We start from the raw sequence: 14,243 nt of genomic DNA, 5'->3' as shown, positions 1-14,243 counted from the left end.
ATTCTATATGGAGATCCACGTCCTTTGTAAGATGGAGAAGAATACAAAGGCATCTTTAGTCATCCTTTACGATAACAAATCCTTATTGCTGTAATTCAATATTTCTGTAATCCAAACGACGCTTCTTCGAAAGGGCATAGGTCCGTTTATGCTCTCTTGTTAGCCCTTGGAACTCAACACGACCGTTAAATATATACGGCTCGTCTCATCTTGAAAGAATGCAGCCTTCACCTTAACAGGATCGAGGAGAACCTGCAAAGTATGCGATTATTTATATTCTCTATTAAGCTATTTCTACTCTGCAGCTTTTCATATTTATAATTTTCTTCATGAATTTATATAAGAGCTGGAGATATAATCTAGCATTCCTATCTTCGATCTAGCGTTAAATTAAAATACCAGCGTAAAAGAAAAGAAAGCTGACACGTTTCGCTATTGTTAGTACCCCATCGCAACACAGGCCACAGACGGTAGAATTAATAGAAAGTTAAAACACTACTAGGCATAGCAACCCCGCTGCGTCATGTAATGTCTATGATGACGTTACCTGCTTGTCTTTAATTTTAATGCGATAGTTATGCAAACGTCATAGGGATAGTTTTCTTTGGCATTTCAAACGGTGACGTTATACGCGACGCGGCTCTACGATCTATGACAGGAACATGTATACTTAAGTAGTAGAGTTGTGTGTATTTTCAGCCGGTACATTATATGTATATATAGGTATCTATCGTTCCAATCTCTACTTCTCAAACATTTACTTTCTCAATGCGAACGTTCCAATAAAAGAAATGGGCACAACAATTAAAAGATTAGATTGTAATAGCAGCAAAAAGATAAAGCAGGCGGTGAAATTAATAAAAATAGGAATGCAAAATTAAAACGATTTTCGACTCCCTTTTACCTTAAATATTTTTTTATCTAAAGCTGTATGAAAAGTGACAAATTTAATAATAAACTATTGAACTTTAACTCGTATCCACTTCAATGTTTGCGCTTCGAGTTTGAATTTATTTTTATTAATATATATTTCATGTGTCGTAATAATTTAATGCTTGAATTTTTGAAATTTTCCATTCACAAATCGTAAATAAAATTCATGCGAGAAATATGGCTGAAAATGTAATACGATAAAAAAACTTGGAGCCTCTAAGGGTTTAGAGACACACTTGAACCGCTTTCCTCTGGACTCCCAAAATTTACATAAATTATGGTTATGAGTTTAGGGATGAAAATCCAACAATGATCTCACGGCGAAGTCAGCACAGCCTAGCACGCCATGAGAGAAAAGAGATTCTCTCTCCGGCCTCTACCTCCTCCTCGTTCGCTATTCATCCCCAATCGCCTAGCTTCAGCCCCCGCAACAGGCCGTACGCCTACGCGAGAACGTTACGGCGCCCACGCGCGCTTCTACCCCACATCGAGAATCGAGCTGAGATCAGGGGTTGGGCGGAAGGGAGCGTATTTTTTTTTCTCGCGTCAGCAGACCGACGCTCGACGACCTCCGCGTCAGGGTTTCCCACCCTTTAACCACTTGAACGGCACCATTCGCAACATGTGAAAACAATAAAGATGACAAATGAGGGGATGGGCGGAATAAAGGCCTAATTACAAAATCTTGATATTAATACAAATTAAAATAACTTGCTACTTTTTTATTATACACAAATGGGTACAATAATTTAAATGAATTTATATAATGTCTTTATCTTTTAAGAAGTTACATGTTACAATACTTCTATATTACGATCAATATTATATGAAAAAGCTGATTGCCGGAAAAAGGGTCTAAGTAGAATTGTGCTTTTATTCCGCCCATCCCCTCAAATGTTCTCCATCATTTCATTATTGCATACTTTAGTCTGTCGTTTGCATACAATTTGAAATGTATCTGTTGTGGAGGAATATATATGTAGATTGCCTTTTCTATTATATTTTAAAAAGGAACTCTTTTTATTTTTATTTAATTGGATCGCGCCATGTATGCAGAGTACGCCCCTACAGCGAAATATTGCAGCAACGTTGCAGCAATATCACTTACCAAATTGCAATATTTTGTAAAACATTTCTACAATATTTCGAAAAATATTGCAGATATATTGCTGGAACACATTATATAATATTTCAATGATTAATCCAGTTATTGCTAAAATATTATTGATTAGAATCACATTTCAAAATATAGGTATATTAAAGTTGAATACAGAAAACATTCGCTAATTAGATTTGATTCTTATTACAGGCCTTCTTATTACAGGGGCTTCTGGATGTTTTCTTCTTGCAAGAAACATATCCATCTAGAAGTGGGACCGCGTACACCCAAAAAAAAAAAAAAATTTAATTGTAAAGTGAAATTTCCGGTAACCTCATATTCTAAGCAGAAACTTTTACGGAAAGAGTATTCCTCTTCCAATGCACTGGACTATTCATCAAAAATGTATTGGAGATTATTCTAACAGTTTTCCTCTTGTATGAAGAGGAATATATTTACTGAAAGCGGAGTGCCCCCTCTTACGAGTAAATTATATTAGGAACAGCAAGATTTTTACTGCAGATGCAAAATGAAAGTACTCTAACCGTAAGAATATTGTGCTTAGCATATTTTCCTCTTGATTTCAGAAGATTCCTCTTGAGGCCGTATATAAGAATAAAATCCTCTAAGATTTAGCGGTTTCTGCTAATATTAAAATTATTTTTTTTTGGGGTGTACTTATTAAATTATAATATTGCAGTAATATATTTCCTACAAAATATTAAAGTTATAGTATTTCATCAATATTGATGCAGTATTACTAATAAATATTAAAATTACAATATTGCTGCAATTTTTGTACTATTATGAACTATTAAAATATTGATACGATATTTTGTGTGGTAAGAATTGTCTTTAAAAATTTTTTCATATATAAATATTTGTTATTTTTGCAAAGAGGTTACGTGATCTTGGGAACCTCTGCTCTCTAAAGAGGTGACTCTAATCCTTGAAATATGTCTAAGACTCCCGGGGGGGTGGCGTCACTGCACTTAAAGTAATATCACGTTCGATAACATCAACGGATGAGTACTCGTATAGCTGTGAAGACTCATTCCCCTTGACGAGCGAAACGAAAACTGACGTCGAGGTCATAAACGTGGATTATTTTCGCCCATGTTGTAAATATATTATTTGCCTTGCAGCAATATTTATTTTGGCGAAACATACTTCATATTTGTACAGCTTAATATTAATCTCGATGACAAAAAGTTACCTGCTTAAAATCCACTTTGGGCAATTCATAAATTCGCGACAGGATTCGGAACGGGTTTCTATTTATAATTTTATATCGCGTGCTTTTTATATGCGTGTGTAAGTTCTCCAGGTCAATTATCCAATGTATTACACGACACATAAAATTATAAATAGAATTCTGTCCCAAATTCTGTCGTGAATTATAAACGATCTGAAAATGAGTTTAAGCCAATTTTAGATAATCTACGAATCACAATTCATTTCTATTCGTAATTTTGTTAGCATTAAAATATAACAACGCCATTTGGTTCTGACCCATGACACACTTTGCTGATGCTTAAAAAAAGCATTATATCTTTCAGTTTAATATAAGTGTGCTCAATTATATACATATATGTAGATATATATGTACATAATTTTAACTTTGGAAATATAAAATATGTGGAGCCGTCTTATATGCATATATAATTATAAATACATAAGTCAGTTTTAGATGGTCTACTATTTGTGATAGATTTCTGTTCGTAATTTTGTTAAACTTTACCCTAATTAAAAAAAAAGGTAAAAAAATGGCATTAAGTGTCCGTGATTCTCTCAGAAAAAAACATAAATTATTTGTATGTGTGATGATGTCAGCATTTAGGCTGCGCGAGGGTTCGTGAAGTAAGGGACAGGAACCAAGCTGAAAATCGGTCGAAATGTGCAAGTAAATCCCAGCACTGCTACAATTAAGTGTGCCAAATTATATATATAATTATAATATTGTATAAATTATACATGTATATTGTATCTATTAATATCTATCTATTAGTATCTATTAAATCTAATATATATAATTTAATTAGAATAAACAGATCTATACATAATTTAATAATACTAGCACATCCCCTGCGCGTGCTACGCACCTGCTCCTCCATTATATTCTCCTTTTTAGACATTATGAAATATAATATTACGAATCTGGATTCAAAATGTTTGAATAAGAAAAATGACCGAATCGTTATGGCGGTTTAAAAATTTGAAAATTCAATATGGCGGATGGAATTCTTCAGTTCAATACCTTAAACAATTTTATAATACAATTATTTATTATCGAACGCTAATGTTACCATGGTACATGTTGCTCCCTTTTTTCTCATCGTTTGCTCACGATTGCTCCGTCGGAATTTTCGTTTGCACACCCTTAGTTCAAAAGTTATACGAAATTTAAATTTTGGTGGGCCAACTTCACGCTAGCCCCCAATATTAAAAAATCGAATATTTTTTTGCTTTCGTTTGCTCATCGATTGCTCACGATTGCTATGTCGGAATTTTGGTTTGCTCAACCTCAGTTCAGAAGTTATACGAAATTTAAATTTTGGGGGTCAACTTCACCCTAGCCTCTCTTTCCCTTTTCCCTCCCTCCATACTACCTCCACCAACTCTCGTTTCCTTTATAATACTTTACAATACTCTCGTTCCCTTTCCCCTCCCTCCATACTACCTCCACCAACATTTCCCAAAATACAACTTACTTTCCGATCAAATTTCACCAAAATTGAAGAACCTTTTAGATTTCCGTAACATTCATCCGCCATATTAGTTCAACCATTTTGAATTTCCAAATTTAAAACACGGTTTTGGAACGAGCGTCCCCATAAACTCTCTAATACCAAATTCCACCATAAACGGTAAATTTTTTAGATTTCCGTAAGATTTCCGACCATTTTGTTCAGCCATTTTGAATTCTCAAATTTTGAACAAGATCGAAATAAACGACCTCAAAAATAAATTACACCATAATCGAAAAATCTTTAGAATTTCCATAACATTTCCATCCGCCATATTGGTTCAGCCATTTTGAATTTCCAAATTTTTAACACGAATTCGAAACGAGCAACCCCAAAAACCTCATGATACCAATTTTCATCGAAATCGGAGAACCTTTAGGATTTCCGTAACATTTCCGTCCGCCATATTGGTTCAGCCATTTTGAATTTCGAAATTTTTATCACGATTTCGGAACGAGCGACCTCTAAAACCCCCGAATACGAAGACACATCGAAATCGGAGTACTCCAACATCCCCTTGAAAAGAGGCTTCAAAAAAACGTGACACGCCAATTTTAATATAGGATATATGGATAATTATATATGGCGTACATACATGTATATAAATTAATTATATAGATAAAACAAATATGTAAACATATACATATACAAAAATTATGTGCAGGGTGTTTCTCAGAACTTTAAAATAAATTTCAAGGAATGGTAGAACTCAAGAAATTTTTATTAAGAAAATTGTATCCTCTTTCGCATTTTTAAGGAGCTCGAGAAGGAGCTGCACGTTCTTGTTCGCATCGGCTGTAAGCCGATATACACTATCGATCGCGCGGTAGCATTACGTGTGTCGTCTGACAATATTATTCTAAGCTTCTGTTTCTTTTGTTATTCTTTTGTAAAAACAAAATCAAAGAACGTGAACTAGTATTGTCAGATATCACACGCGACTGGATACACAGCTCCTTAAATATGTATTAAAGAATACAGTTTTTTTAACGAAAGCTGATTCTTTTGGTGAGATCTACCATCCCATTGAAGTTTGTCTCTAAAGTTCTGAAACATTCTGTATATGTATATGTATGTAATTTAGCACATTTGTATTAAACTAAATGACATAAAGCTTTTTAAGCTGCTATAAAATGTGTCACAAATAAAAAACAAATAGCACACTCGTTATTACATGATATATACATATACATTTTATAGTGTCCAAAGTTACGAACAGAATCTATCATGAATTGTAGATCTAAAATTGGCTTATACATGTTTTATATTTATGTGTAAATATATTATAGAAACAATATTGAGTAAAAATACAAATTTTATAGACTCCTTGAATTAGTACAATGATAATAACAATAATTAATAGGGCGTTAGGAGTCAACGCTGGTTCTTATATTGCGTAAAGTTAAATGATATCTATTAATATATAAACATTACAATTATATTATAGAAAACCTTAATTTATACATACAGCCTTGGCCAAAAATATTACGCAATTTATTTACTAACTATTATTTAAAATTTTAGCTAAAAGATTAATTTATGAAATTTGCTGTAAATTATTCTTTGTTTCAAGAATTTATGTATAATATCGGTAACCAATAAACAATGCAGGTAAAAGAATTCCAATCAATATTTTGAAAAAAATATGGGTGCCTGATATTTTTGACCAAGGCTGTATTTCATGTTTCAAAACTAAAATTGCTTCTGCCGGATTCATTAGGCGCGATTTATCGCTGCCCATCGAGCCGATCGAGCGTCATCGACATGAACGGCAAATACGCGATGGATACAAATGGCCCGCCGACTATTTCCATTCCTATCTCTGCCATAAGGCATAAGTGCGCGTAATCATGCCCGATTCTTCCGAGCAATCTCGATCGGAAGAGAGCGTTTTGATCTGAGGCGAGGTAACGAGTGGTCGCGGACGTCGTTTTATAAGAGCTGGCCTCACTTTCGCGAATAAGCGAGTTGTCGTTCTCCATCGCTTCGCCACTTCAGCTGACTTCAGCGCGAAGGGCTGTGATGCTTCTCCCGGTACATCCGCCCTCGTACCGTAATTGACCTATTTTCGTCAGCGTCGTCGTCGTCGTCGCATGTGCCGCAGAACGCTTGCGCAAATTGGTTTGCACGCGTATACGACACGGGGGAGGACAGGTGCAGCTTCCGGTAAATTACGAGAGTCCGCATCGGAGAGTTCCTTTTCAATCGCGGAAGAATAAAGGCACGCGTTCACGTCGCGTCCCCTTCACGACGGGGTGTGACTACGTGGAGGGATCATTATCTCCGGATCAATTGAAAAATACATCTCTAAAGCGGCGTCTACAATGAGATTTTATATAAGACGTAAAACTTAAGCTTTAAGCTCTCAAGCCGTAAGAAATTGACCAATCGTAGTGGATTATTCTCCTCACATTCGACTGTGATTGGTCAATTTTTTACGTCTTAAAGGCTTAAATTTTATGCTTTAAAATCTCATTCTAGATGTCATTTTAGGTCAGTATTACATTTGTCTGTTTTTGTCGTACGATAAATGTGCATATCAGCTTTACAAGAAAGAATCTCGCAGTGTTAAATTTTAAATATGATAATAAAATATTATAATAAAATTACTTCTATTCATTAAAAAATATTTTGATTTTTAAAAAGAATTTTTTTTTTAATATTATTGATGTAGATGAAGTAATTTTACTGTAAAACATTTTTTGATATCTTGAATAGTTTTTGAGAGGACCGAAAAAAGCTGAAAACCATTTTACATATAAAGAGTAATTTCATTCCTAAAACAGTTTTTGGGCTGCTACTAACATATTATAAAATTATTTATTTATATAATCTATATGTTAAAATCTAAATTTGACATTTTGCGAGGTTTTCTCGTTCCAAAAAAGTTCTAATAAATCCTTATGCTCTCTCTCTCTCTCTCTCTCTCTCTCTCTCTCTCTCTTTCTCTCTTTCTCGGGTTAACCCAAAAGAGTAATCTAGTAAATCTTTATGAATGATCTCTTGAAAGGAAGGGTTTCATCCCTCTCCGCTTTGAAACATTTTAGTGCCAGAAAGTGTTATTTTTCTCGAATGCGTCACCTCGCTTCTCGTATAACACGATCGAATCCGGACAATTCCATTCGGGTGATAGCTCGAGCCTGTTCGAGTTTGCGAACCGGGATTGAGAATTTGACACGTGGCAGCGAAAGTTTCAGGGACAAAAAATTCTGTCGACAATTCTCCAAACGATAACTCGATGAAATTTTCCAGATGATCAAATAACGTTTGAGAATATTTATTGCCGCTAGAAAATTAATTAAATTTGCTGTCAGACAAGATTCTAAATGTTCCTCACACCCCGCCCGGAGGAAATTAATTTAATTCGCTACCTCTATAAATGTAAGATTCAATTTTTTGCGATACCTCTCTTCATTTACGTAGAATTATTGCAAAAAAGTACACTCGCAGCGACCTTAATGCAAAAGCGTAATGAACTTTCCCTCTTTCTACCTCTCGCGTAGTAAATATTTTGCGCTTGAAAAATCTTTATCGCTACCATTTGCTCGCGATGATTTACGAGCTATGTTATTTTTGCGATTACGACAGCTTGCTTTCTTTTTCCTCTCGGGTTGAAAATAGCAACTGATCATTTGCGATACGATACCGTACTCAAACAAACTGGCAGGGAGAACAGAAAATACCGTTGACGGGGAAAAGATCGATTTAATACAAATTTCAATCAAGACAATAAGAATAATTGATATTAAAAGTGAATATAATAACGTGTCAAGTTATCGGAAATTATGAGAAATATGGAAAGATTTATGAATAATATTCCGGTACACACACATGGAACGTATCTAGAATTTTTTCGAAGAGAGTTTTTATTAATTTTGTTATCACATAAATAGCAATTTTTTAAATGAATTGCTTTTTTGGATATTTTAAAGCTTATAAGTAAATTTTAGAAAACGTCTCGTTATTTCTTATTAAATTGAGTCTTTCAATCAAAAAAATATTTTTATTTTATACAAATATCAAATATATACACATGTTTAAAGCAGTATAAAATTTTATGCAAAAATAGAACTGTTCTTATAACTATATTATTAACTATTATTTTGATGTTCTATGTTTCGAGCTTCAACAAATCGAGTGTAGATTTATTTTTAAGAAATACTGCTTTAAAATGTATAAAATCGGACATTTATGTAAAATAAAAAAAATTAATAAAACCATAAAATATGTATTACAGGCAACAGGAGTCGACGCTGGTTATCAGTTAACGCAATTTTTCTTAATACTAAATATATAAACCTTAACTTTGAACGTTTCCACTCATGGTTTGAGTCTTCATCAGCAATCTTTCACCCTATAAAAAAAATTGTTCTTAATTGAAAGATTTAATTTAAGCCAAAAATTAATGATAAATTTCTTCATAAAAAACAACTATAAAACATTTGAAAAAAATCAACGTCTGATATTCCCTGAGGTTTATTTGTTAGAAACAAAAAAAATTAAAAATTCTTTTTTGTTTCTAATTTTAAATGAAAAAATATTAGTGATTTTCTAAATCATATTTTATTTTTTTCCTGAAAAAAGTATAGGAAAAATATAGTAGGGCAAACATTTCAGGGAAGTTTAATCTTCTTGAAAATGTCTAGCTATATCAGTATAACATTTTTCATTATTTATTTATTCTCGATCCAAGAAACACAAAAGTCAACAAAAAATCAAGATGATATTGATGCTTAAAGTTAATAAACAGTCACGTTCAGTGACAAATATGTCATTTTGATTTCCTCTTGACTTGGTATGTTTCTTGGAAAAGGGACTATCTTCATCAAAAATTAAGACCGGGCTAAGTTTTTCTACGTATAAGTCTCTCATCTACCTCCCTCCTTAATTCTTTCTTATATCTTTCCCTCAACTCCTCGCTCGGTTCAGTTTCGCGCACAGCTGACTGACGCTAAGCGTGATGAAAGTTGGGCGAAAAAGGAAAATGGACGGCACGCGATATTGGCCGAGTTTCCGGTTTAAACGCCACACCCACGCCTTTTTCGACAAAGAGGGGAAGACAAAGTCGCTAGCATTTCGCCTCCGTTCGGACGGGCAATCGGCCGTGTAATCGCAAACGGAGGGTTTCGCAAAATCGCGCAAGTCTTCATCGAGTATCGCATCTTTCCCCTATCTCTCTTCCCAACCCCGCAGGACGGACTCCCATTGACGTCAGTCTTTGAGTCGGCGAAGTGGCGAATCCCCGTGGCACGACCGGCCAAAGAGAGAAGGGGTTGATGGAGGGATGAAATGGTTCCTCCACTCCGTCGACAGGGGTGAGAATACAGTAGCGTCACGCGAACCGTGTTCCAGCCCCCTTCCGACATTTATTTGCACGTGTATCATCCACGAGCGAATTAAAGAGCACTCATTCATGTCGACAGCATGTCCTGGACTGAACGACTCTGGGCTACTCTATTTTTACGACAAGCTTGTAATTAGTTAGTCGAAGTAGCAGCGCTGTAAGAAGGCACTTTATTTATAGATTTCAATTGTAAAAGCACCGAACGAAAGAAATAAACGATGCATCTTTGATAGATGAAAGGAAAAAGGATGTTTAAAAATATGTTCCCACAATAGACGCTGCGAATAGCACGAGATTAAATTGTATTGTGAAGTAAACATAAAAATTTAGCTTATTTTTATAAAATATATTAAAGAATAATAAATTCTTTTCTTATTAAATATCAAATATTAAATATTATTCATTAAATTTGCTTTGGACTGTTCCAAGATGAGTAAATTTATACAATCAGATTAAGATACTGTTTTAGAAATATTAACATTTTTCAGAATAACATTAATCTCTAAAATAACTATAATATAAAACAGTCTTATATTATAATATTATAATAGTAAACTGTATAAATAAAAATTTTTTTAATTAAGATATATTTTTGTATTCTTCCATTAAAAAAATAATTGTGCAAATAAAAGTAATTCGTAGAACACAAACTAATCGATATGTAACATCATGAGTTATCATATGTCTATATGTTGTTAAAAGCAAATTAAATTACAATTGATGTATTTTATACAATTACATTTGTTGAGCAGAAAATCATAATAATGACATAAAATTACTATTACTTTATGTATGTTTCTACGGATAACTATTGGAACAACTGCTTATAAACATTAAATTACAAGCGAGATGTTTGCATCACTTTCGCGCAGAATTTCCAGTAATCGTGAGAGACAGAAGTAAATTCAACGTCACGCAATTTGTCAGTATCGCGACAAAGTTAAGCAAATCTTTCGCGTCCCGGGCGTCAAGGAAAGGGAATTAAAAATTAACGTCACACCTAGAAGGTTTCGGTGTATTCCCAGGGGTGAGATTAGCAGATACATTTGCGAATTAATCGCGCGATCTAGCGTTTTAACAGCACGCGGCGCGACGACGATCCTCTCGCGCGCTACGACCCTGTACAACGCGAAATGTAATGAGTTCGTGGAAGGGGTTGGTCCCGAAGGAATGGATCGATGTTTCCTCTGCGTACTAAAGGACGCCTGTTGATACGTGGCAGGAGCGGTTTCATTCATGAAAACGATGAAACGGCGCGAATCTCGTCTCGCTGCCGCGAAAGCAATTATATTTGCTCTCACAATGTTATCTCGATGTAAATGCGATTTTTTGAACGCAATTCTGCAGTTGTCACTCGGGACGGCATATCGTGTGTTTTCTAGAAGAGATTATTTTTACATCACGTTTTTAATTGCAGAGAAAATATCGGGTGCGATCTAGAGATTTCCATGGAGGAATCGACTTCATACGTAATCTTAAAAATGTTTGTTCTCAGACAATATGCCTGTCTAAATGACGTTATAGTCTTTTAAATCTCTTAAAGTCTTCTGGGACTTATATGTCTAAAAAATATCTAAAACACATCATAAAGACGTCTTCTATAGACATTGCGTGTTGTTTGGATTGACAAGAAAATAAAGAAAATCTCTTCCCTGGCGAAAATGAAAATTGGAACGTAAAGTCTACAATGAGATTTTAAGGTGTAAAACTTAAATTTCAAGCTTTAAGCCATAAGAAATTGACAACTCACAGCTAATTATTCTCCTTATATCTCCGACTATGATTAGCCAATTTTTTACGGCTTAAAATTTCATTGTAGACGCCGCTTAAGTCGGAGGAAAGCGTGAGTGTCTTTTTTACGTTTCATTGTCTCAATTTTCACTTTTTAGAAGCTTCTGTCATTACTTTCCTTTATATTCTACACTGGAAAAAATGTACTAAATCTTAGTGCAGCATATTTTTTCGAATAGAACTAAATAAACATTTACTTACAGTAAATAAATATTTACTCAAGTAAAAAATAATGATTAAATCAAATTAATGGTTTTTATATCAAATAAATATATATGTTTATATTTAATAAATATTTATTTAGAACTATTTAAAAAAATATTTATTAAAATTAATATTTTTTTCGGTATACTCATTTTACATTTTTTTGCCAGAATTTATTGGTGGATATGCAATGTCCCGAAAAATCATAATCCCGAAATCTGAAAATTAAATGTTAAATTACCGAAATTTAAATCGTGCGCTTCGAAATCGATCATTATACCATTTGTGTGAATGTGGTGCTGATGCTAATTTATTAAAAATATATTATAATATAACAACGTAATTCATATATTTTCTTCTTTTCAAAATAATGCACACAAAAGATATTCCCTTTAATAGGAAATATATATTAGAAAATAATTATGTGCAAAAGAGTCATAACTTTTATGTTTATACTAATTATTATAGATGTAGATGCTTTAGAAAAGATGTAGATGTAATTTAGAAAACGTTTTATATCATATTTCAATAGATCTTTCCATTGTTCACTTTTTAATTTTTTCTCGAAATCTGGCAATGAGGTAGGACATACTGGTCTCAATTATCTTCTCCACCACACTATTGATCTTTTTATATTTCGAAAAGGTACAAGGGGAGATACAATTTTATATTGATAAAATATGTATGTCTACTAATTTTTTCATCTTTTAATATGTTAATATTATTTTTTTATTAAACATTCTTCTACCAGAACTTTTAGATATGAAATATCTCCTGTTATTGTGCAAAACAGCTAGGGTTGGTTGAAACAAATATTTGTTGATGGTACATTCAAAACAACTATTTTAATATAATTATTTACATTAATGGCTCGAAAATTTAATCACGTGATTCTGAAAGTATCTACATCTGTAATAATTAATATAAACACAAAAATTATAGCCTTTTACACATAGGATAATTCTAGTATATACTTCGCACTTAACAGAAACTTAATTTATTAAATATTATTTACCATGTTTAAATAAATTATACCAGTAAAAATTTTACTCTCTACTACTAGAGTCAAAAAGTTCAATACTTTGAATAAAGAAGATATCAGGAAAAATTGGAGTTAAGTCATCATTCCACATTAATGTGCAATTGAGCATCCCCTACCACTCTGAATCTTATTAGCCTTAAATTGGTTATTCCCAAGCAGAACACAAGTTATTATGATATCAAAATGATGTCAAAATGACTCCAAAATGATCATTAAAAGTCATTTTTCAATCATTTTCGATGGCATTCATTTTAATATAATTTTGACGTTATCATGACTTGCTGTTCTGCTTGGCTTATTGTTAAAAAGCGCTAAGCGTTGGTGAAACTGGCTCAAATGGTGCTTCTCGTAAAGAATCACCATTTGAGCCAGTTTCACCAACGCCAATTACTTAATCGGCCGTGAAACTGATGACTAATCACGTTTGCTGTTTAGTAGTACTAAAGTAGTGGTTATTTAATTCTCCTTTAAAACATTATACAAAACATTATCACAAAATTGCGTTACCTCGCTCAATTTAAATGTTACCACAAAAAATTAAAGAATTAACCGTATAAAATGAAAAAATTTAATTTAAATAGAAAAATTTTTCATGTAAAAACACTTAGCGCTGCTAGATCTCGATATATAATAATAACATGGTAATATAGTAGTAAAGCATGAATGTTCCCAATGAGAGTTAAAATATCTAGCATGTGTATGATTGAGTTATAGAGTCGTGTAAATTATGATAAATTTGTGAATGCTATTAAGTTTAAATCAAAGAAAAATAAATTTAGATTTGTAAGACATGCATTATGAAAGAGAATTTATTATTACTTTTATTATTACTTTTAAATTATATTACAATTATATATTACAATAATTATTATTACGGTTAAATTATATACAATTATCTTTTACTTTTATTTTTATTAATTACCATTCCAATTTTAAATTGTTTTTATAGTTTTTCTTACCCTATCTAGCAGCGCCAAGTGTTTTTACATGGAAAATTTTTCTATTTAAATTAAATTTTTTCATTTTATACGGTTAATTCTTTAATTTTTTGTGGTAACACTTAAATTGAGCAAGGTAACGCAA

The sequence above is a fragment of the Trachymyrmex cornetzi genome, unplaced genomic scaffold (genome assembly GCF_001594075.2).
Source record: "Trachymyrmex cornetzi isolate Tcor2-1 unplaced genomic scaffold, Tcor1.1 scaffold427, whole genome shotgun sequence".
Lineage (NCBI taxonomy): Eukaryota > Metazoa > Arthropoda > Insecta > Hymenoptera > Formicidae > Trachymyrmex > Trachymyrmex cornetzi.
The sequence above is the reverse complement of the archived record's forward strand: the minus strand, read 5'-3'. Positions refer to the sequence as shown.